Raw genomic sequence first — 24,138 nt, forward strand, 5'->3', positions numbered from 1 at the left:
AGGGTTTTTAAAATTTGGATTATCTTTAAATAAAATGGAAGCAATTATGCTGCCAGAGACATCTCAGTCTATGTCCATTTTCTTTTCTAGAAGAGGAGTGTTGTAATGACTTAGCCACAAACCAAATAAACAAAGCAGCAATTGCCTCTTGTGCTATAATAAGCCTTTGCAAACATGCCCTGCATTTGCACATGGCTTCCTTAATAAATGGATGCTATTTTCTTATGTTCACCAGCAGCCATACCAAATAAGAGAGGCAATTTAAATTTGTTCTGCATCTGAGGGAGCCACACTTCAACTAGTATTTTCTAAAATAAAAAAATGTATTTTTCTAAAATCTCTTCCTTTTTTATTTTAATGTGTAAACATAAAGCAAGCAAAGCAAGAAAAACGAAGAGGCCTAGAGGAAGCAATAGAGAAGCTGTGAACCAGTTCCAAAGCCATGATGAGAGGCAAAGGGCAGTCTCTAGTTAAAGCCCAAGTCAAATACTCTTTATCTAAAATAAAACATGCTCAAGGTGGAGTGAGACTGCTACCAAAACTAAAGCAGGAACAGACAAAACAAACAAACAAAAAAAAGTCTGGCATGGACTTGTCAGATAACAGACAAGTACATGCTCTACTTGGAGAGTGGCTTTCTCTTTAAACTTGGTAAATTCTACTCCTCTTCCAGCGAAATGGGTCAGATCCTCTTCACCTCATGCACTACCTCCTCCTGCCATAATTACATCAATAACCACCTCAACAATGCCTTTCAACCTAGTGACAGAATCATCTAGAATTATTTAGGGTCTGTCTTCCTCTCTGGAGTGAAAGTTTTTGGGGGGCAAAGATCATTCTGGCTGTTCACCTGATATTTTCTAGAGGTACAACAGTGCTTGATACATTGTAGAGACGCATTCACCCCACCAACATTCTGGTGAGCAGTGGAGCTGGCAGTGGATCCTTTCTAAAAGGATCACATGCCTGAGTGTCTCTTAGCCTGGCATTTTTCTTTAGACAAATTTTGAAAAGGAAAACTAAAACAACCTACCTAGGAACCAAAATATCAATAGAAACATTTTCTTTTAAATTGTCAAAAAAAAATCTGTTTCTTAAAATACTTGGGAAGATTCTGGAACTTCTCAGGATTCTTTTTCATGGGGAAAAATTCTATCATATTATAAACTATCTCTGAAAAATTAAACTGGTATAAACCAACTGGCAAACCCCACCCAGCACAGCCATCTCAACCTTTCTGCAATCACTCAGACTTTGTCACTTCCCTGTCACAATGGCCCCAATTCCCCATCTGAGAGTACACCCCAATTTTCTCATTTGTACAATGACCTGAATGCCACACTCAAAAGGTTGTGAAAATGGAGTACAGAAAATATGGGAAGCAAACCTTGGTCTCTACAAAGTGGCCATCTTCTGCTACATTTCCTTTTTTCATGGCCTTCTTGTCCTAAGTCCCCTCTGCCCTTGATTCTTACTGCAGCCTCTAGACCTTTCTCCCACTTATTTCCTAATTCAAATCTACGTCCAGCTTACTCTCAGAGTAGAAAGGACCTGATCATCTAATCAGAGGCAACTTTAAATTTTTTGAGCTAACATTGACAATTTGTATGATCTCACTTCAAACAAACCTATGCAAAGGACACTATTTACTATACTAGTTACTCGTTTTACATGTGAACCCTACAGTTCAGAGAGGCTAAAGTAGCCTGCTCAACTTCACAAAGCTTGGGAATGATAGAGCTAGCTTCAAAGCCGACTCCAGCGACACACCCTTTCCTCTGCACCACGCTGCCTTTCTTCTCTGAATGGCCTTGTTGCAGACAAACTATACAAGTTTTCAATGGTAGATTGCCTAGTTAGGTGCCAATTATAAACCAAAACTGTGCTACTACAGTGGCTGGCATTAACAGTTAATTCATTAATGCCATATCCAGCTTATCATCTTCAGGCAGGATACTGTAACAGTTGATGTAAAATCAGAGCTGGAGAACGATTTCCCAGCTGGACTGAGTATACTTTCACTGAAGTCTGAAACTGTTGAACACAGTATTTTCCTTGAAATTAGTACAATGCCATCCCTTTAACCTAATCAATTTAAAGTATATGTTGCATAGAGCCTCCTACGGAAAAAAAAAAAAAATCCCTCATTTATCACTTTCACAACTCACAGAATCCAGAATTTTCCATTTCATGACTCTTCCATGTATTTAAACTCATGATCTTCATATTAATTCTTCCAAAATGACATTTTATCATGGAGAGTATCTGCATTTAACTTCTCTGTATCAATATTAATGATGGCATTTGCGTGTTTATTAGGTAAAAATTGGGTCCTGACAATCAAGCAGTCAATCCCAAGGCCCACAAGTCCATTCATCAGGACTCCTCAATTGCTTTTTTAATTTCTTCTGTTGACATTGATCTTGTGTGAAGTTATTTATAAAAATCTTTATGAATATAATTTATGACTTAATTTTAACAAGTATTACATAGATGTTATCGCTGAGTCCATGACCTGAGGTGGTGAAGATTCCTATCAGAAAGCAACAAGATTCATTTAAATTTCTCATTTTGTGATTCTTGTTCTATTTTTGAGCAGCACAGAGGGTCAAATATAAATGAAATGAGAAGTTTCTTTCACATTAACTGCTCTTTATTGAGTTCTGAGAGCATTCACACAGATCTTTCTAAGTAAAGAGTTGAAAACAACCACCTAAAGGTAGATGAAGACTATTTTTTGTGTACCTACAACAATTAACACTGTAAAAGATGTTTTCCACTGTAGGGAAAAAAGATAATATTCAATGTTAAATTCCCAGATGTATATTTTTAAATGAAAAGTAGAAGCTTTTCATTTAAAAATGAAAATGGAATGATCTTAAAGATATGCTTGCTCAGTGGTTTCAAACTGACCACCCACAGGACAGAGTCTGTCTATACAGAATTTTTAAAATAGGAAAATGTCACCAAAATTTTGAATTTCAAATTCTTTGAGAGTCAAAAGATCTAGTCACACCACACCCATTCCTCCTCCTGACAATAATGGTTCCTTCTGGATCATTTGTCAGAATCCCATCATTTCTGTCCTGTACCTGGTCTTGACTTTCTCTCATATTACTTGCCTGATCCTTGAATGCTTTGAGATTGTCAAGACCTATTTTTGTTTACGGACCTCAATGTATAGATAAAGAATCTGAAAACTGGAGGGATTAAATAACATACCTACATGGCTAAGACAGGATTCATTCCCAGCTCCTGACCTATTCCATACTATTTGTCTAGTGTAAATTTCACTATGAACAATATAAATGGCCATATAGATACATATCTTATACCTCATCAAGTGTAATAAACAGGTAAATATCATTGTGTTTCTGCTCTCACCAAAGGTGACTATAATAAGGAGGACCTAATTCACTAATCCTCACAGATTGCTTTATCACCTACTGATGTCATCAGAGAGAAATACAGTGAGCCTTGCACAGAATGAGAAAAGGTGATGCCATATTACATTGATATCTACAGTAGTGCTAGAATACTCTAAACACCAGAATGCTAAGCCCAGGAATTTGAACATGGTTTTAGAAAAGGCTGATGATTAAAAGACTGAGGAATACCTCCTGCAGTGGGAGAAATTCTCTTCCCCTTGAGTGAGGCCTGAACTTAATGACTCGCATCTAATGAATAGACTCTGGCAGCAGTAATGGTATGCTTCTTCCAAAGATCAGGTAGTAAAAGGTGATGGCATTTGTCTGGGGGTGCTCTCATATGCCTTCTGTTGGATTGCTTACCTATGAGAAGCTGACTGTCATGCCATGAAGAACCCTGCAAAGATAGCTGTGTGTGGGGGTGGGTTGGGGGGTAGTCAAAGCTCTCCAACAATGTGCAAGTGCCGTGGAAGCAGAACCACCCCCACTCTAGATAGATCATAGCCCCAATCGATAGCTTTACTGTATCTTCATGAGAAATATTAAACTGTAAGCATCCAAATAAGTCATTCCCAGATTTATGACAAAAGAAACTGAGAAATAATAAGTGGTTGCTACTATGAGCCATAACATTTGCGGTAATATGCTATATAGCAACAGTCAAATAATACAGACCCTGGACCACAAATAAAAATTAAAGATTTCTAAGTTCCCCATGTGTGATTAAGTGTTTTACTATATGCATGCACATATGTGTGTGCATGTGTGTATATGCAAATTCTTATATATAAGTCGTGTGTACATGGCTGTGTGTCTATATACAAACGTGTGCACACATATCAGAGATGTGTTTTTCAGAAGTGGGAAAAAACACTTAAGTAAAAACAAAATTGCTCAAATCTGCTCTGCCTGTTGTTAGATAGATGATCTTGAAACAATACTCAGCCTTTATTTCCTCATCTGAAAAATAGGGCTGGCATTCTCATTGCATTTCATAAATATGGCTCTACTTTTCTGATCAATCATACTTTATTGTAATTACTCGCTGCTGCTGGCAACTCTGAGGTCAGATCAGCTCCAGTGGGCTCAAACTAAACACTAGCCAGCGGTCATCGTGTACACTGCAAGCCCAGGCTTCACGGTGGGCTCTACCAGCCCACTCTGAATTAGGCTCCCCCTCCCTGAGGAGCTCCCCAAAGCTACAACTTCCCATGGGCATGGGGTCATCTTTGGGGTTTCAAGGGCTCTGGTATCCAAGAGCAGCAACACTTTACTATAGTTTTCTCCTAACTTCTAGTTCCGCAGCTTCCACCCACCGGCTTCCCAGTCTTTCTGCAGGAGCCTATGAAGCTACTCTTTCAGTCAGAGTAGCTGACTGACGTGGGAATGAGTTCTGTGCAGTCATTGTGACTTCACTGTCTACGAAATCTTGGTGTTTAGCAATGTTTATGGCCATTAGATTGACTCATCTGTGAAATGGTCTTCAGACACTTTTCTTGCAAAGATATCACGTGATATGTGGTATATATTCTTCAGGGGACAATGATTAGTTAAATCTTTGATCAAGAAGCTTTTATCAGTTTAAGATGAATAGAAGAAAACTACTTATTTTTAGCCAAAGTTCAATATTTTAAACCATCATCCTACATATTATGACTTTTCTCTGTATTTTTACAATTAACATCATTGGTTTACTCATTCCTTCAAGGCAAAAAGAGTTTTTACAGAGCAGCTTGCTCAGAATTATTTACAGATATAAAAAAACTTGCTCTCCAAGGTCGATGACAGCATTGTCCAAGAGTCCCAAGTGCTTGTGTAGGAGGCTGTGATGGTTTCTCTGTGTCATGAAACCAAAAAGGGTGCCTCAAAACCTATTTACAATTTGATTAAAATAATTAGAACCCATTAAACTTGCTCCTCTAACAATCTTTTATTGAACATGTTTCTATAACAGGACAAAAGATAAATGAACATAGATAAAAGATAAGTTGTTTTATTTAAATAATTACCTTTATATACAATTATAATTTATTCTTTTAATTGTGGTAACATTAGGATTCTCTCCATTTATCACCACCATAGCACACCCACAACCAAATCACCACTGTCCACCACCACCGTCCACCACCACTGTCCACTGTGCTCTTTTACCTTTCCCTCCCAACTCCTCCCCCTTTGGAAGCCTCAGTTCCATAGTTAGTTTCAAGGGTTTGCATTTAAGGCTGTCTCTGGTCCTTAGTATGGTTTCTCCACATTCCATTTACTAGTGACACCATTTGGTATTTATTCTTCTCCTTCTGAAAAGAGATAAATAGAAGATAAAATGCCACACTTATCCTCAAGAAAATTATAATCTAGTGAGAGAGAGAGAGAGAGTTGTTTAAAGAAAAAATAACAATGCAATTTATCAAAGTAGGTTCAGCATACTGAGTATTAGAGAAGCACTGGCTATTGAAAGTAAAAAAGAAAAATCTGTTTAAGGTGAGAGTGAATTCTTGAAAGAAAGAGTGTTTAAGATAAGCTTGAATCATGAGCAGGAATAGTCTGATGTTTGGAGAAATGCAAAGGTTGACAATTCTCCAGGTCTAACTGTACAGATAAGAAGATGTAGAATGCAAGGAAGTGTTTGAGTGGTCTCACTTTGTAAAACTTAAGGTATACGAAGATAATAGTGGGAGAGGCAGGTGGGAAGAATTGATGAACCCAGATGAAGATAAACATGCAGACATGAAGAAACAAAAGTATAAGATAGGTCAGTGGGTTAAAATGACTGAAAAGTTAGGGGGGAAATATCACAATTAGTAACGTGTGTTACTTTGTTTAGGGAATTTTGTTTTTGGTAGAAGCATAAAGGTGAAATACAGGATAGGAAACAAAAGATATGAACATAATGGATGGTAAGTAAAACATGTTCACATCTGAATGTGTAAACATACCCAAGGTGCGGGTGTGTGTGTGTGTGTGTGTGTGTGATCATTAAAAATAGAGGCCCTCCCTGGTGGCGCAGCGGGTTAAAGCACAGCACTGAGAAGCTAAAGCCACTTCCGCATGAGTTCGATTCCCGCCTGCCCCGGAGGTGACCACATGGCCTGGCAGACCTCTCCTGACCCACCCACTGCTCCCCTCAGCAGTGTACTTCGTCGATCTGCCTGTTCTGCTCCCCACTCTGTCCCTGGTGAATCCTCTCACCCTCCACATCTCTGGCCTGTACCCCAGTTCTGTATGAACAAGTAAATAAAAAAAAATCTTTAAAAAAAAAAAAAATAGAAAGAGACCAAACTTGCAAGCTGACTGCAGAGCAGAGGCATACAGCAAGGGAGGGAGGAGCGGAAAAACAAGGGCCTCTGCTGATGCAGCTTGGCTGCTATGTGGTGAGATAATTCCCAGAGAGGAGAAATCAAATAGTGTCCAAAAATGAACAAGTAAGAAAATAAATAAAACATTTTTAAAAACTGAAGTCAATCACCGAGTAAAGGACTAATTGAATAAGCTGTGGTGTGTTCAAATCATATAATACTACCGAGTCATTGAGAAGGAGGACAGAAGCTATTCCAGTTGACTTAAGAGACATTTATGACTTAAGAGTACAGTGATAATATGAGTGTGTGTGGAGTGAGTGGGTGATAGAGAAACTGGAGAAGTATGTCCCAGTGAGAGAACAAGATCCCTGTGTCATGCTACTGACTTTTAAACTCTGTAAGCTACAGGATGGAAAGCTAACAGCCATGAAAGGAAGGTAAACTCTCCAAAACCTATGCTATCGTAATTCATCTAAGACAGCTTTGATTTCCTTTTCTTACCTTCCCTTATATTCCTGATGTCCTCCTCACTTCTTTTTAAAGGATCTAAGAGCAGGATCCTATTATAGAAAGATAAATACCCAAGAGATGAGCCCAAACTCGTGTTTGCCGCCAAGTGTTCATTGTACTGAAGTCCTTAAAATAAAACGTGACCAAATCAGGCATAAGTACTCCTGATGAAACTGCTTTTCCAAATATGCTACACTATTCCTGGGTAATTTTATTGTAGTGACATGTCAGTCCAGCTATAATTGGTTTTAATTAGCCTTCCTACAGCTGTAAGATTCTTTACCTACATCCAAACTGTCAAAAGACAAGGAGAGGGAGAGTGAGGGAAAGGAAGTGAGGGAAGGATTTGGATTCATTTTCTACCTTCTTCTGTAACGCCAGATAAATTGTTTTCGACCTTTCTTACAAGCAAGTGCCCCACTTTCCAGTATAAGTGAGGAGAAATATGTCCCTATGGCAGTTTTTAGAAATGGCTGATCCCTTCAGCACAAACTCAGATAATGAACTAAATTTTGTACAACAGTGTGTGGTTTCTAGAGTACAGGGAAGAGAAGAATCTCTACATCCACTCCCCAATTCCTCGTGCTAAAATGTCACTTGTGGAGACTGCCAGACACTAGGCTAAGTTCCTCTAACTCAAGCAAATACATGTAAATATGCACATGTTTTATAGTCTACGCATACAGAAAATGTGTCTATACATGCATCATATGTCCCATAAAATAGGACAATTTCTGACTGATTAAAACAGTCGGGTATATACTGAAATTTTATCCAACATAATATTGTTGCTTAAATTGAAGACTTTTCAGTCATGTTGAATCATTCCAGGAACGCCTACCTCTGAGAACCCATTGTTCTCAGAATCAGAAGTCACCTGAGAAAATGAGCTCATGGTCCTGGATCATTGAAATTCCAGGACATTACATAAGAAGGATCGATCAAGAGTATCCCCAAGACAAGCCCACACTGGGCCACATAGTTCTGTCTTTCTTCCTCCCACACAACTATGCGACTCATGATCACCACTCTCTCAGCCAGACTGCACAGTGCAATCCCCCATCCTCCTGACTTGTAGTTCAGACAAGACAACCCTGCAAATGAACGCGTGAAGTTGGAAGCCATCATTACTCACTGGCTCTCTCCCCTAGTCCTGAAAATCCCTATAGAGCAGACAAATACACTCAGACTCTCTTCCTCACATATCTAGCCCAATGACACTTTCGATACAAACAACAATTCGCACTTATGAACTCCTAGGAGTATAAAATTGAGGCAGCCTCTTTCACCCTTGGAAAATGAATCGCTCCAAAGGTCTTTTATGTGAACCGGAGCTCTACCACTCGGTCTGATACTTACTGCAAAACCTCCACACAAATCTAGTCAACACTGAGCTTCTCAATCTTCTTGACCTCCTCAACTACCCCCATTAATTCCAGTTTTATAGTGTAAGGCTGATTTTTCTTTCTTAGAAAGTAGTCTTTATATATTATTATGCATCTCCCCCGTACCCCACAAATACACACCAAGTCTTCTCAGCCACCAAAGGCTTTATATTGTTTCACCAGCACTGCTGTGTGAATATTCTCAAGAATATCCCTCTTAGTATTAATCGGTGGCGTCCAAATCTGAATATAACACCCCAGAACTGGACTGAGCTGCTCAAGTAGACATTTTGCTTATTTTAAATGTTACACATCCAATTCTGCCACCAAAGACCAAGACAGTTTTGTAGAAAGTTTCTCAATGCGATACAGGCCTGTGCTAAGTTAAATTATAGATGTTATGTTATATATACTAGGAAATTTGATCTCCTGGATCATTTACTATACAGATAAAGTGGGAACTTACATGCATGGCCCAATATTTAACTTGATTCTATTCAGTGTTCTCAATTGTGGCCTATCCTCTGAATTTAACCCCTCCAGAATATATCCACAAACAAGAATCACTCTTATTAACTACCAACCGGTTTGCTTCAGCTAGCTAAGCTGAACTCACAACCATTTAACAAAATACTAATTTGCTGCAAACATTTTTTAGTGCATTCCTCCTGCCCTGTTTCTCATCTCAACATAGAGCATCACCACCTAGCTCTTCAGTTTTCAAGTAAAGAACCTACAAGGAATCCTTGGCTTTCTCTCCTGTCATCCCTCATTATCTAGGATCTGCCAGTTGTGGCTCTGTTCTTTAAAAAAAAGATTTATTTTTATTTACTTATTTATGCATACAAGAACTGGGGTACAGGCCAGAGTAGGGGATAAGAAGATCCACCAAAGACAGAGTGGGGAACAGAGCTGGCAGATGTACTGAAATATACTGCTGAGGGGAGCAGCGGGGAGACAGGAGGTCTGCTGAGCCATGTAGGTCACTCCCTGGCCAGGAATGGAACTTGTGCAGCAGTGGCTAGCACTAGCTGATGACACTGAGACATTAACCCCCTGCACCACCAGGGAGGCCCTGTGGCTTCATTCCTAATGTCATTCCGATTAGGGCTCTGAGGTGGGCAGTATAGTTTACTAGTTGCAGAAAGGAGGTGATTACGCAGAACCAGGCAGCGCAAGATGTGGTGTGATGAGAAAGGAGATGAGCGGATGGCCAAATGGTACAGAGGCTGTGACAGCGCTGCCACGACAGCAGTCCTCATGGCCACAGAAACCCACAGAAGTCATCAAGCAAGGAGAATGATATACATAAGTGCCTTTGCTTTGCTTTGTTTTGCTTTGCTTTGCTTTTAGAAGATCATTTTGGCTTTAGTGTGAAAACGGACTGAGGTTCCAAGGATAGGAGGGAAGCTAAATTTTGTGTGCCTTCCCGGGAAACATCTGAGAACATATTTTCACAGTTCTACATAGCTTGGCAACTTGCAGTATCATTATCATACTACTACTGCTATTTGGAAATCAAATTTCCTGACATTTGTTGCTTGTATTTCACAAATCTTCTCCCAATACTCACCACTACTCTATGATATACAGAGAATGAAGCCATGTAAGAAGATGGAGTGATGAGAGCTCAGAAGGTGAACTATTTTGCCCACACGACTGGCCCCACTGAAGGTGAGCCAAACAGAACTGAGACTCCCGACCCGCGTTCCAGCGCCCTGGGTCTCTGACCAGCTTCTGGGCCCATTACAAACCAGTGTCTTTTCATAATGACTCTTCAATGGGGTCTTCCACACTGCTCCACTTTCCAAGCATGAAAACAGATGTGAATGCATTCATGACCATCTGGTCACCAAAGTTGACAGTCACTCCTGACCGTGTCCCATTAGAACACCCGGAACCGCATACATGGACTTAATGCCCCACACTCTGTGGCCAAAGGAAGATAAGAAATCCCGCAGTGCTTTCTTCATTTGCTGTGCAGGGAATGGGGAGAACATTCCACTAGTGAGGCAGTTTGAAAAGAATTAGTCTCTGAGCTTTGTGCCTTGTCTCTTTCCCCAGCAGGCTCTCTGCTTCCTTCTGCTTAGCATAACAGACCATTAAACATGTTTTGTCTAATGTAATGACTCATGTAGCATGTTCTCTCCCTCCCATCACATTAATCACCCGTTTTTGTAATATCCTGTTTGTTAAGATGAAGTGATAATGCAAACCCTCATGACAGGACTCCTCAATTAGAGGAAATCTGTTCCCCTGTACCTCAGTACAAAGGGAAAGAATGAAATGACAGTGAAACAAGCTAATGGACATTTAAAGAGGCAAGGAAGAAATACTTCCAGTTGTTAACATAAGGCAGGACACAGTGAATTGTGTAAGAAAACCAGGAAAGACAAAAATCCCAAATCCCAAATTTGCCATTAAAGTTGTAACCCGATGCCTACTAATCTCCTTTGCTAAATCATTCAATCAATCACTCATGCTGATTCAGGAGACAGACACTGAGCAGAGTGGGATGTCAGGATGACAGAGATGGCTCTGTTGTCCAAGAACAACTACTTTAGTTGTAGGAAAAGAGCCTTGCACTCATCAGGATGCTGATTATGAAAAGGAATCAACCCAATGCACCCAACCCAAACAAGAAGAAGGGGTTAGGGCCCTGGAGATCCCAGGTACCTCTGGGACTTCTAGATTCAGATATTTAGAGAGTCGACAAAATTCTGTTTCTCTCCATCAAAACGTCCTTCATTCTGTGTGGGTTTCTGATAGGTGGGCTTCCCACCATCACAGGCTTACATTCTTCAAGCCAGAAAAGTGGTGGAAAGGAAGAGCCACTGTCCAATAATTCCACTAGAAGTGCCAGGGTCAAGTCATCAGATGTGAGATATTTGTACTTTTCTGAACCAACACGTGTGGTCAAGGATGTGACATTATCAAAGGGCCAGTAGAGAGCGTGGTCAGTTCCGCCTAAACCACATCAACAAAGAATGTGAACTAAATAAAACAATCAAGGTGCCCTTGCCAAACAAAGAGAGATGGATGCTGGCCAGAAAAACAAGCCACACGGGCCCCTACAGTTCTCTGCACTGACCAGCCAGGAGGAGCTCCAAGTTAGGAATCACGGGCTGGGCAAGGAAAGAATGGAAAGAAGAGCCAATTCCTTCTTAGGGAGCGAAATCAGGAAAGATTTGCTACACTTGAACTGTTAGATGCTTGTCACACTCAAGAGCTAAGTAGGTGTTTGCTCTACCTGGAAAAGAAAAAGAGGCTGCTTTCTGAGCCAAAGCTCTGGGCCCCGGGCACCTGACACGCTGGGGAGAACATAGGAGACTCTGCACTCTGCCTCCCCCGCCCCAGTCTGCACAGGTACGTCCTCTGCCCTGCTCTGGGTCGGAGCTAACATTGAGCAACATGACGAGCAGCAAGCATCAGCCCCTCAGTCAGAGAGGCCAGAGAGGCTGTGGTCTGCTTCCCAGCACTAAAACCCAGAGCCACAGAGTGCAGGGCTGGGTGCTGGGATGTCCCCTTGGGGCACCACCGCCACCAAGCACACAAGATGACCTGTCTGCCTGATCTCTGATGCCAAGTTCAATGACAAATGTTTTCAGAGCTGCTGCTACGAGAAGGAACGTGCTGTGGGCCCTGGGCCTAGGAGATTAATTTCTAGCTGGACAGGGCATAAGATAAACACATAAACAGACCAATGCATAAAGTCACATCTGAGAGTGCTAAGTGCTGTAAGGAAAATAAAGCTGCTGAGTAACGGCCTAATGGCCAGGGAGGGAGCAATTACGTGAAGGAGATGGTTGCTGAGTTAGTGTGGTCAGGGAGGGGCTTTGGAGCCCACTGTGGAAGCGATACTTCACAGGGAAGCCATGCATAGCCTTGTAAGAGCATCATGTAAGACAAACAGCACAAACTTCAAAGGTCCTGGGCTGGAAGCAGATACTGACATGTCCGAGGGCATCTCTGTCACCACCCTGCAAAATCAGGGCTTTAGGTAGAACCACAAACCATATAAGGCCCCAAACTTCCACTGTTCCTTCCACAGAAGCCAGATACCTTTCCCCAAAGCAAGCATGATGATCGCAAGCATCCTCAAGGACCATGATTTTAAAAGCTTGCCCACATGAGCTCAACCGGCCCCCAGCACACTGGAGGGTTAAGGTTGTGACCATCATGTTGTACTTAGGGAAACTGAATCTCAGAGCAATTCAGAAACTTGCTCAAAGTCAGACAGTGGACTGGGACCCCTCAAGTTTTCAGTGGAGACCCCAAAGTCTGTATCTTCTTCCCTGTTTCGATTCTACTGGAATAAACTGTTTAGACAATAGACTAAATGACAGAAAATATGCTGCTAATTCTTCCCAACAGCTAAGCAAGGCGATCATTTACTCCTGGGCCTTGACTCCTTCTAGTGGATATCAAGAGAAAGGGGTTAGAATAGACTTTTTTTTTTTTAAGGACTATATATTCAAAATCTAATCACATTAAAATTGCCACAAATGAACCAGTGGGGAACACAGCCAGCCCTACAGCAAAATGGCAGGCTCTTGAGCTAACTCACTGTTTTGTTTTCTTCTTGGGAAAATTGCTAAGAGAACAAGCTCTCTCCTATGTGAACACTGAGAACACAGGTAAAAGGAATCAAACAACAGCAAAGTAGGGTGAATACACTAAGGCAATATACCTAAGGCCTTTGTCGAACTAAAAACCAAAAGGCGAGTCGGTGAGCCTGTTACTGTTAGCGGCAGCATTTGTAGCGTGTCTCGAAGATAACTTCTCTCTAGAGAAGCTCTATCGCCACTCGGGGAAACGAAAGGTCTGTGGTCAAGTAAGTCTGGGAAACGCCACAGCATTGTGTTGTATCTCCTAGACCCTTAGCACACTCACGGGGAGGCACAGTCCTGCCATAAACCTTTTTCATTTTGCTTAATCCAACACTGCCCAAATGTACTGAAGCTCCAGAATTCCTCTTCCACCACCACGGAGACCTATTCCCTGAACCAGCACTCCTTAGATCTGCTCAGAAAATGCTGGCCTATCTCAAGTTTGACAAATAGTCTTTCTCTTATCTCATGCTGCTGCGCAAAGGTTGTTTGCAGCAAAGGCCTGATCTGTTTGCACCATACTGTACCCCAAACTCTCAGTCCCTCCCTCCACATATATGCATTGATTCTAACTTTGGCCATGAGATTTGCTTTGGCCAGCAGGACAATGCAGACAATGTGGGCAGACATGCAATGCCCTTATGCTCTGGCACGGGCCATGCCTTGGATCTCTTGTAACCATCACCATGTAATCTTCTGGAAGAGGTGAGAAAACATGTAGCAGAGAGTCATCACCTTCTGAAATCTCTTCTCCACTACCACCCCCAGCCAACCTGTTAACGGATCATTCACACAAGTGAGCGCCAACTTGAGACCAACAAAAGAAACGCCCAGCTGAACCCAGTCCAAATTGTCAACAGAGAGAACTGTGAAGTGAAAAGTTACTGTTTGAAACATTAAGTGTTACCATGGTTTATTATAAAGTAAAATATAACTGAAATGCCCACTGGCTGAACACTGGCAGTGTGCCCTAGGGAGGAAAAAAACTTAAAGAAAATGTAAATTCTTGTTTTCCCTACTAAAAGTGCTTTTAGGTCACAATACTATCTCCTATAGCGTTTTGAAAATGAAATGCAAAGGTTCTTATCACAAATCCCCTTCTAACAGAGAGACGTGAACCTGAATCCTGTATCTGTAATTAGTGACACCGCCTAGAATTAGCTTGAAAGCTCGAAAAGGTATTTACCTTGATCCCACACCATCATCCTTTCATGTACTAATATACCTCCCTTTGTCAAAACAAACACGGGTTCCAATTATCATAAACCAAGTAAGTGCATTACAATTTTTAAGAGGTTTCTAGCCCTCACAAATAATTTTGATCTAGGGAACCTTAAAATTAATAAACTGTGAAAGGTGCATCTTCAGTCTTTGTTGGATGAAAATGAACATTAATACCCTGCTGATGAGTCATTAACACATCTCAACAGTAAGAAATAAAACAACACTGTTACTTTCACTAGGAGACGCTCAGTTAATTAAGTTAATGGCGAAGGTCAGAACGCTGGCACTTGGGTTTATAAGGAACCACAAACCTTATAAATTTATTAAATGCTATTTCTATAGGTTACAGGAAAACTTTTTTTAAATGATAGCCAAAATAGCAAGGAAGGAGGGGGAAATCACCTTGGAAAGTCATCCCAGACAAGTCTTTGTTCCTAGTACATACTGTAAAAACATAATTCCCAGCTCATTAGGGAGGCAAAGTTATGAGTGGAGAGAAATACTAATAATGCATTAGCTCAGTTAGCTAAATTCAGATGGGGCAATATCACATGGACTGATGGAATAAGCCATAAAATTTTAAATTCCAAGCAGACTACTGCAAATGGCTTTTAAAGAAGAAAGCTAGTTCCCATCCTCCAAAAACCACAAGCTGGAAATGAAATGTCTGAGTGGAACAGCCAAATTCGCTCTAGAGGAGGTGACTTCAGCCAGAAATCTGCCGAAACAAAGGGCAAAGGTCCACTTTGTAAGGCAACATCTAGGAATGTTCTGATTTTATAATACACAACTCACGCTGAAGTAGATGAAGTGGAAACCAGCAATTAACTTGAGGAGACCGAAAACTTAACTGCTAGGTCTTCACGAGCATTAAAGCAACCATTTGCTTTGTTATGAGCAGCACAACTTAATTTCCAGAACTCATTCTACTGTTGGTGGGCACATGGGTGGCTCTCAATTTGTGATACTATAAGCTGTGTCGCTATGAACAACCTTGTAGGTATCTCCTGGCACACAGGTGCAAAAGTTATTTTAGGATTGTGGTTGTCATAAAATCACCATCATAAACCGACTAAATGACTGTTTCAAAACAGAGGGGTAGAGGGCTGGTAGAGGAAGGGAAAGTGGGTGTCAAACATTTATTTTTAACAGTTAATTTGTAAATGTCCCAATTTCATCAATGGTAGGAAAAAATATCTATCCGTTTAATTTTTATTTCTGTTTAGGTCTATTTCATTTTTTTGTCTCTATAGTCTCAATCTAGAACAGTCTCTCTCTGCCTTTTTCTTTTCTCTTGATAGTAACATTTTTTTTTAATTTTTAAATAAGATTTATTTATTTATGTATACAGAACTGGGGTATAGGCCAGAGACTCGGAGGGGGGGGGGGTTGAGAGGATTCACCAGAGATAAAGTGGGGAGTAGAACAGGCAGATTGACCAACTACTCTGCTGAGCGGAGCAGCGGGCGGGTCAGGAGAGGTCTGCTGTGCTATGTGGGTCACCTCTGGGGTGGGGATCAAACTCATGCTGAAGTGGCTTTAGCTTCAGAGTGCTGTGCTTTAACCCACTGTGCCACCAGGGAGAGCCAATACTGAATTTCAAAGAGTCAAGAGTCTGACTTATTTTTTTTTAACTCATTTATCTTGAGATTCAATTCTCTATATTTCTTGTAAACTATATGATAAGTATAAAAACGTTATTATAGATTCAATTAAGCTTTTTTTTTTTCCAAAACCAAAAGGAGAAAACACCTCACACTTGTAAGAATGGCCCATATTAACAACTGTGGAAGAGAGATGGTGGGAACAGAGAGGGAAGTTGACTAGCAATGCAACCAAAGAGACTCAAATGACCCTATGGGAAATCTGAAACTGCACTGACCCATCAAAATTGCCCCACACTCCACAAACAGTTGATCTTTGTAGCCCTTCTTTTATATCCCCTGGAATCAGTCATTCCATGCAAGCTGCCCATAAAACAGTGCCAAGTGTCACAGTGGGTTCTCACCCAGGTGCTCCCAATCTCAAGATGCTACTCAGGCTCAGGGTACATCAACAGGGTTTATAAACAAAGGTATATTTGGGGAAAGGGTAAGAGTTTCTAAGGCCACAAAAGGCCAGCAGTGTTCTCCCAGATTCTGTCCAATAGTCCAATCGAAAAAGCGCTCGTACCAGAGGGCATTATTCCTTGAACAAGAGCCACCATCAAGTGATAAACCAGGATCCAACTCTCAGTAGCAGCTGGGGGTGACCACAGTAATGCAGTTAGTGAAACCAGAGCAACCAGCAACACCTATCTAGAGGCCAGGCTGGCCAGCCACACACACCAGATCAGATAGTACCAGAAGCAGCACCAGAAGATCAGAATTGGTGGAGGCACTCAGAGGGAGCTGGACAGCTCAACAATGATGGTCAGCAGGTGACGGTGCCAGAGAACAGGCACAAGTGCTATAGCCCTTTGCGAGCATTTGGCACAAGCCAGTAGCAGGCAGTCAGTCCTTTTAGCGACCCAGGGCACAGGACAATGGTGCCATTTTGATGTCAGAGGAAGGGCCAGAGGCAGGAGCAGCAGTCAGGCTGGTGTTTAAAACAGAGGTCAGATGTGAAGATCTGTGGGGATCTGCATCTCAGCAAATCTTCTCTGTGAATCTCTGTGCAGAGGTATTTCCAGGAGACGATCATGGAGATTCTACATGTTAAGTTCTCTGGAACTTCATTGTACACCCCCTTCAGGGTACATGCCTTTAAGCCTAATGGGTCTATTTACAATTACAGAGTGGTACCAGTGGAGCTCAAATCTGATTGACCCATTTACAATAATAGAATGAAGCCAGTAGAGCTTGAATTTGATTGGTCCATGTACAATCCTGATACGGAATGCAGAAGTGAAACCCTGGCCTGCATGTCTAGACCCAACCTATTGGTTCAGGGAAGCCATTGCCAGAGTGGGCTTCAGTAGGGCCAGATACTAGTCTAAGTTACTCCAAGCTAGAAGGCACAGCACTAAGGGGCCATTGCAACTATCGGAGCCCAACAGGTTGGCATGGAGACTGCCACAGTGCTGCCCAGACAATGCTGCAGAAGCATGGGGCTGGCCTGTAGGCTGTGTGCACTGCTGGCCCTCAAACCTCATCAAGCCCCGGAGTAGCAGCAACCCCAAAGCCCTGTTTTGTTCCAGGGGGAAGGGTGTGATCATGGACTCTGGGGTTCTCTGTAGCTCAGGATATGCTGACAGTGGACACAGTCCAGTGCCAGCAACCCAGCAGCTGGGACAATGAGGATTCTGAAAAGAAGGATCTGGTGGCACATGTCCATGTCTAATATAACCAGCTCTTGAAAACAGCTAATAAATCGGATTTTTAGCTTACAAATTTGATACAAAGATACATAAAATAAACAATTTGAAGATATTTAAGAATGAAAATTTCTGCCAATATATTTGAAAACTACCCATATCAAAGATGACACTACAAAATATATAAATTCATTCCCAAGCCAGTGGGCAGTGAAACATTTACCTCCCCAAATTCAGGCTCAAAATTTTACCAAACATAATTTAAACACAGACTAAAGAAAACTTTGCTAAATACATTTTTAAAATTTAAAATAATGCATCATAGGACCCCAATTAAAAAACACATTACATGTTATACATAATATAAGCTTGTTTTGATATTTACTGACATATACTTATGCATGGTTTCTATGATGTAAAATGTGTAGTTACAACTACACATTTTAAGAAACCAAATATCAATAGGTTAACAATGGTTATGTAAAGTAGTAAAGAGGTAAATTTCATTTTCATTGTTTTTTTCTTTATATGTTAGTAATTTCCATAATAAAACATATATTTTATATTTCAATCAGGGAAACATTATTTTAGTAAAACTGAAATATATCTCTACTCAGCAGACTCAACAAATTCAGGTAAGAGACTCATGAAGATTTTGCTAAATGCCTTTGTTTTTGAGGCATATAATCCAATGAGCACATTAACTATTCATCAAAATTTTCTAAATTCCACTGTCTAGGACAAAAAAGGAAAATTCTGGAGCACATTCTCTCTTCCTTCTAACAAAGCATTAAAACAGGATCAGTAGGGCCCTCCCTGGTGGTGCAATGGGTCAAAGCGCAGCACTGCAAAGCTAGCCACTGCCACTTTAGCACAAGTTCAGTCTCCCCACCGGGGAGGTGACCCACATGGTATGACAGACCTCTTCTGTCTTGCCCATTGCTCCCCTCAGCAGTGTACTTCATCGATCTGCCTGTTCTGCTCGCCACTCTTTCTCTGGTGAATCTTCTCACCTCCCATCCCCTGTACCTCTAGCATGTTCCCCAGTTCTGTATGCATGGATAAATAGATTAGATAGATAGATAGATAGATAGATAGATAGATAGATAGATAGATAGATAGATAGATAGATAGATAGATCAAATGGGATCTAGTTTGGGTAGTTACTGGCTAAGTGATTTTAGACAAGTCACTCCCACCATTCAGTTTTCCATCTCTTCCTCAAAAAAAGGAAGACACTGGATTGTCCAGATGATCTAATTATAAAGTCCTATTAGTCTCTGGCCCTTGCAGAAGATATAAATGAAAATCTTCCATTTGAACAAGGTGTTCCATTCCCACAAACCATAGTTGCCAAGTAGATACATGTGATCATTCAATTTCATAATCAATTTCAGAAAAAACAACTTTTCTGAATAAGAACTATAAAACCAAAATATGTACAACTTAACAATGTTTAACTATGAGCAGTAAAAATGTTTTACTTCCTACAAAATACAAAGCTCTGGCATAAGCTGAATGAGAAAAAAACTAATATAGTGTTTGCTGTCAAAAAACTGCAGCTTATTGAATACTGTAGAAAAAGTAAATGTAGAAAAAGTCCACACTGCAAGTTGAAAAGTCTAGAATACACAGTATTCTCTTGATATTTGAAAATTTGTATGTCAGTTTTTAACTATTCACAAGCAAGTATGAAAGCCTGGAGGCTGTAATTTGCCAAGATATTTTTATTGGGGAATTATCCAGAATATAGATATTGAACCTTTTTCACAGAAGTACCTTAGCCAAACTGACATTCTGGAAGCTTGTTTTAACAGATGTCAGTTGTCAGTATAATGTAGCACATGTTATATCTTCAATAAAATTTAATGATAAAATTAAATAAATCACATTTATTTGTATATTGTTAAATTACTGCCTATGTAATAAAAGCATGGTAGTTTCTATTTATTTTCCAACACCAGTCTGAATTTCCACTTGCTTTTGCTAGAATCTAATAGGAAACTGCTTGTTTACAAGATAACATCTTTGTGAAGATAAAAGGGTTGAGGGTAGATTCATTTGCAATGTTACATACTTGATACGAATGGTGGCCACATTTACTGAGGGGTGACTGTGTCTTAAACATAGACTCTGGAGTCAAACTGCTTGGACTTCAATTCCTTTAGGAACTCTCAGTAACTACATGCTACATTTCTTTCCAAAATTTAATTGAATCACTGAAAAAATGGAATTAAAATAATGAATACTTCCTAGGGTTGTAATGAAGGTTGAATAATTAAATATATCAGTGTGTAGTAATTGCTCAATAATGGTAGCTATCGTTGTTACCATCACTGCCCCCACATCAATCACATGAGATATTTACTATTATAATATTCATATGTAGTTGAGAAATCAGGGTGTGGAAAAGTCAAACGCTGTGCCCCAAGTCACAGGGAAAATCAGTAGTGATGCTGGGGTTACAATACAGGTAGTTTACCTCAGAAACCACCACCCTGGTCATGCAAGCAAAAATAATTGTTCAGCAGCAAATCCCATGGAAAGGTTAGAAAGGGTTACATTAAATTGTATACTGTTTCGGTAAGATAAACCATCTTAACAGTGTGAGTACTTCCAACACATCAGCATGGAACATCTTTCCATTCCTTTATGCCTTCTATCTCTTTTGACAATGGCCTATCGTTTTTGTTCTATAGGTCTTCCACCTCCTTTGCTAAGTAAATTCCTAAGTATTTAGTTGTTGTTTTTTTTTATCAGATTGTAGTTGGGACTGTTTTCTTCATTTCTTGCTCTCCTACTTTGTTGCTTGCATATAGGGACACAATGGGTTTTTGAATATTTAGTTCACAGCCTGCCACTTCACTCTACTGATGTATTGTTTCTAAGTTTTTTCAAGTGAAATGTATGGGGGTTTCTACATTATCATGTCATCTGTATTATTCTTCTTTCCCAGTATGGAGTCCCTTATATCCTTCTCTTGGCTAACTGCTTTAGCTAGGACTTCCATAATTGAATAGTAGTGGTGAAAGTGGACATCCTTGTCCTATACCTGATCTTACAAGAAAAGATTTCCATCTTTTACCACTGAGTACCATATTAGCTGCAAGCTTGACATTTGTGGACTTGATTATGTTGTAATATGCTCAATTTAATCCCAATTTTTAGAGATTTCATCACAGAGGTATGCCAAATCTTGTTCTTTCTCTGTATCTATTAATATGGTTGTATTGTTTTTATCTTTCCCTTTATTAATATGGTGAAGTGTATTGATAGATTAGGGGATGCTGAACCATCCTTGCAGCCTAGATAAGTATCACTGGGTCATGATGAGTAACATTTTAAATATATTGTTAAATTCAGTTAAGATTTTATTACAAATTATCACACCTATTTTGCACCTGTTTTTGAAATATCAGTGTTTGTCACTGATACAGGTCTGTGGTTTTCTGTTTTATGTGCAATGTCCTTGTGTCTCTTATTATAACTGAGAAAACTGAGTCTCTTATTACTGGGAAAAATGAACCTCAAAAAATGTGCAAAAGAATGAAACTAGACCATTATTTACAATATCTATAAAAGTTACCTTAAAGATTTGTATGTAAGAACTGAAAACATCCATCACATAGAAGGAAAAACAGGCAAGACACTCTGTGACACTGACTTCAGAGATGTCTTTGGGGAATCAATTACAATGGCGAAGGGAACAGTATCAAAAAATAAATAAAAGGGGACTACCTAAAATAGCAAAGCTTTTGTACAATGAAAATAATAATCATTAAAGTGAAAAGATGCCTGGCCCATTTGGATAAAACTACCACACACCCAACAAGGGACTACAAGATCTACATAAAACTCATGCAACTCAAAATACAAAATGAACAGCTGAGTCAAGAAATGGGGGATCTAAATAGACACTTCTGTAAAGATGACATACAGACGGCCAACAGACAGGTGAAAAGTGTTCATCATCAGGAAATGTAAGTCAAAACCACAATGAGCTACCACCTCACACCTGTGAGAAAAGCCTGTCTCAAAAAGACCATAAAAAAAAAAGTATGTGTAAATAGGAAACAGAATGGACCCTGTACACTGCTGGTGGGCATGTAGACTGGTCCATCCCATTGGAAAACAATATGGAAGTTCCTCAAAATACTAAAAATAGGAATTTCATATGATTGAGCAATTCCACTCCTTGGTACCTAACCAAAGAATTTAAAGTCACTACTTCAAAGGGGTAAATGCCCGTCTATGTCCAGGGCAGCACTATTTGAATTAACCAGGCTATGGAAACAACCTAAGTGCCCAATAGCTGATGGGCATATTTTGAAGAAGTGATATAAATACACAATGAAATCTATTCATCTATGGGAAAAAATGATGAAATCTTGCCATAGCCATTTGCAACAATGTGAATGGAACTGGAAGATATTATGCTAAGCAAAATAAGTCCAGACAAAGACAAATGCCAGATGGTTTCACTCATACATGGACGACAAAGAAACACAACAAAGGAACTAACAAAACCATAGCAAAACATACCCTAGAAATCTGACCACAGAACTGAGGTGGGGGAGGGGGAGCCCATGGGGATATAAAGGAAGGGTGAGAACAAAAAGGGAAGGTGACCTAACAGACTGTGGTGGGGATTACTGGGATTTGGCCATGGATAAGGTGTGCTAACATACATCAGAAGAGGTGTGAACCTTTATCCCTAAATCATATAAGGGACTGATGTAATCAATATAACTGATAAAAAATACAAGTGAAAAAATATAAAAGGCAAGGCAGGAGAAAGAGAGAGAGATACTTATTCAGGGCAGGGCAGAGGGGGGAATCTAAGAAGAAAGAACACACGTGCAGATGCCCTGCCCTGGCATGTCTGGTACACTGGAATGGCTGCAAAGTACCAGTAAGGGCAAAGCAGGTGAGCAAAGAGCGAGCAATGAAGGAAACAGTCCTATAAGGGGTGGAGGATGAGGATACACGTCTTATTGCTTTTACCACTAGAAGTGAAATAGGAAGCCATCTAAAGGATTGAACAAAGAATGGGCATATCACGGCATCTTTTTGAAGGGATCACTCTACTGAGATTATTTCTGATGCAAAGGAAGAGTAGAGACAGGACGACCAGTCAGGCTATTGCTTTAATCTGCAAGGCAGACCACATGGAAACCTTGACTTTCACAAAGACAATGGGCACACTGACAGTGATGTTTAGGTCTGATGGTGTTATCAGAACTGTGCTGAGGGAGGATGGGGGTGGGGAGCTTAGGTTCAGGGCATTTAGAACCATCAGGATGGAAAGCTCCATGGAGACCCAATGGGCAGGAAGGGGCATCCCTGTGACAATCCAGTGACTATAACCGTGGCAAGAGCAAAACTTCTTCCTGCATTTTGGTCTCTGATTCTACATTTCCCCAGGCCTTGAGCTGCAGCTCCTCTCCTGCTTCAGATCACAAAACCTTCCAGTGACCTCCAAGTAATTAAATTTGGCTGCCACTCAAGATCCCACCTTGCAGATGAGGAACTAAGTGTCACTTCCTCAATGCTTTCTAGGACCAGCCCTGTATACACTCTGGCTTCCCTTCTCCCCAGCTGGCCTTGAGCCAGACAAAAACAAGAAAAGTCTCCTAAATTCCGATCAATGCACCAAAATTTTATAATAGAACCCAAGTATCAACTCAGATCTCCCTGAGCAATAAGAAATTTTCTGGATGCTGAAATTCCAGTTCCTCCCCTCTGCCCCTCCTCCCTGTAACATCCTACCCTTCCTCCCCCCATTACCTGGAAGCACAGCCAGGTCTTACATGGCAGCCTGCCCATCTGCTCAGCAGTACTGCCTGAAACAGAAAATAAATCCTCTGCTCAACTGGTTGACAAGCTGGATGACTAATTGCAAAAAAGACCAGTAATTTATTGGAATAGAAATTGAGGTCATTTAGGCAGGATTTAAATACTTTCTTTCTAGCCAATTTTTCAAAATTGACTTAAAGAAATGTTGCTCTCTAGCAAATTGGAAGCATGTCAACGCCCTCATGTAACTCCACTCGGGTTATTCCACAGGCTCTGGGTTCTCCCGCCATCACTATGTACATTTGTTGAACAGCGGATATTTATGCTACACACACTATGCAGTGTTTTTTGTGCTTAAATTAATTTCTCTTCATTATATTCTAGCTGAGAGGAAAGATAACTCAATGAAAAAGAACAGGGTTCAAAGTCAGAAGGGTCAAGACTCAGTCTGCCATTTAGTAGCCATCCTTGGGCCAGTGACCTCTCTATCTGAAAAACCAGGTAACACCTGATTTATATGATCCCCAGGAGTATTACAAAGTCCAATGAGGTCTGCAGATACAGTTCAAGACTTAACAAAATAAAACAATA

This window comes from Condylura cristata, unplaced genomic scaffold (assembly GCF_000260355.1).
Source record: "Condylura cristata isolate star-nosed mole 26May11 unplaced genomic scaffold, ConCri1.0 scaffold00012, whole genome shotgun sequence".
Taxonomy (NCBI): Eukaryota; Metazoa; Chordata; class Mammalia; order Eulipotyphla; family Talpidae; genus Condylura; species Condylura cristata.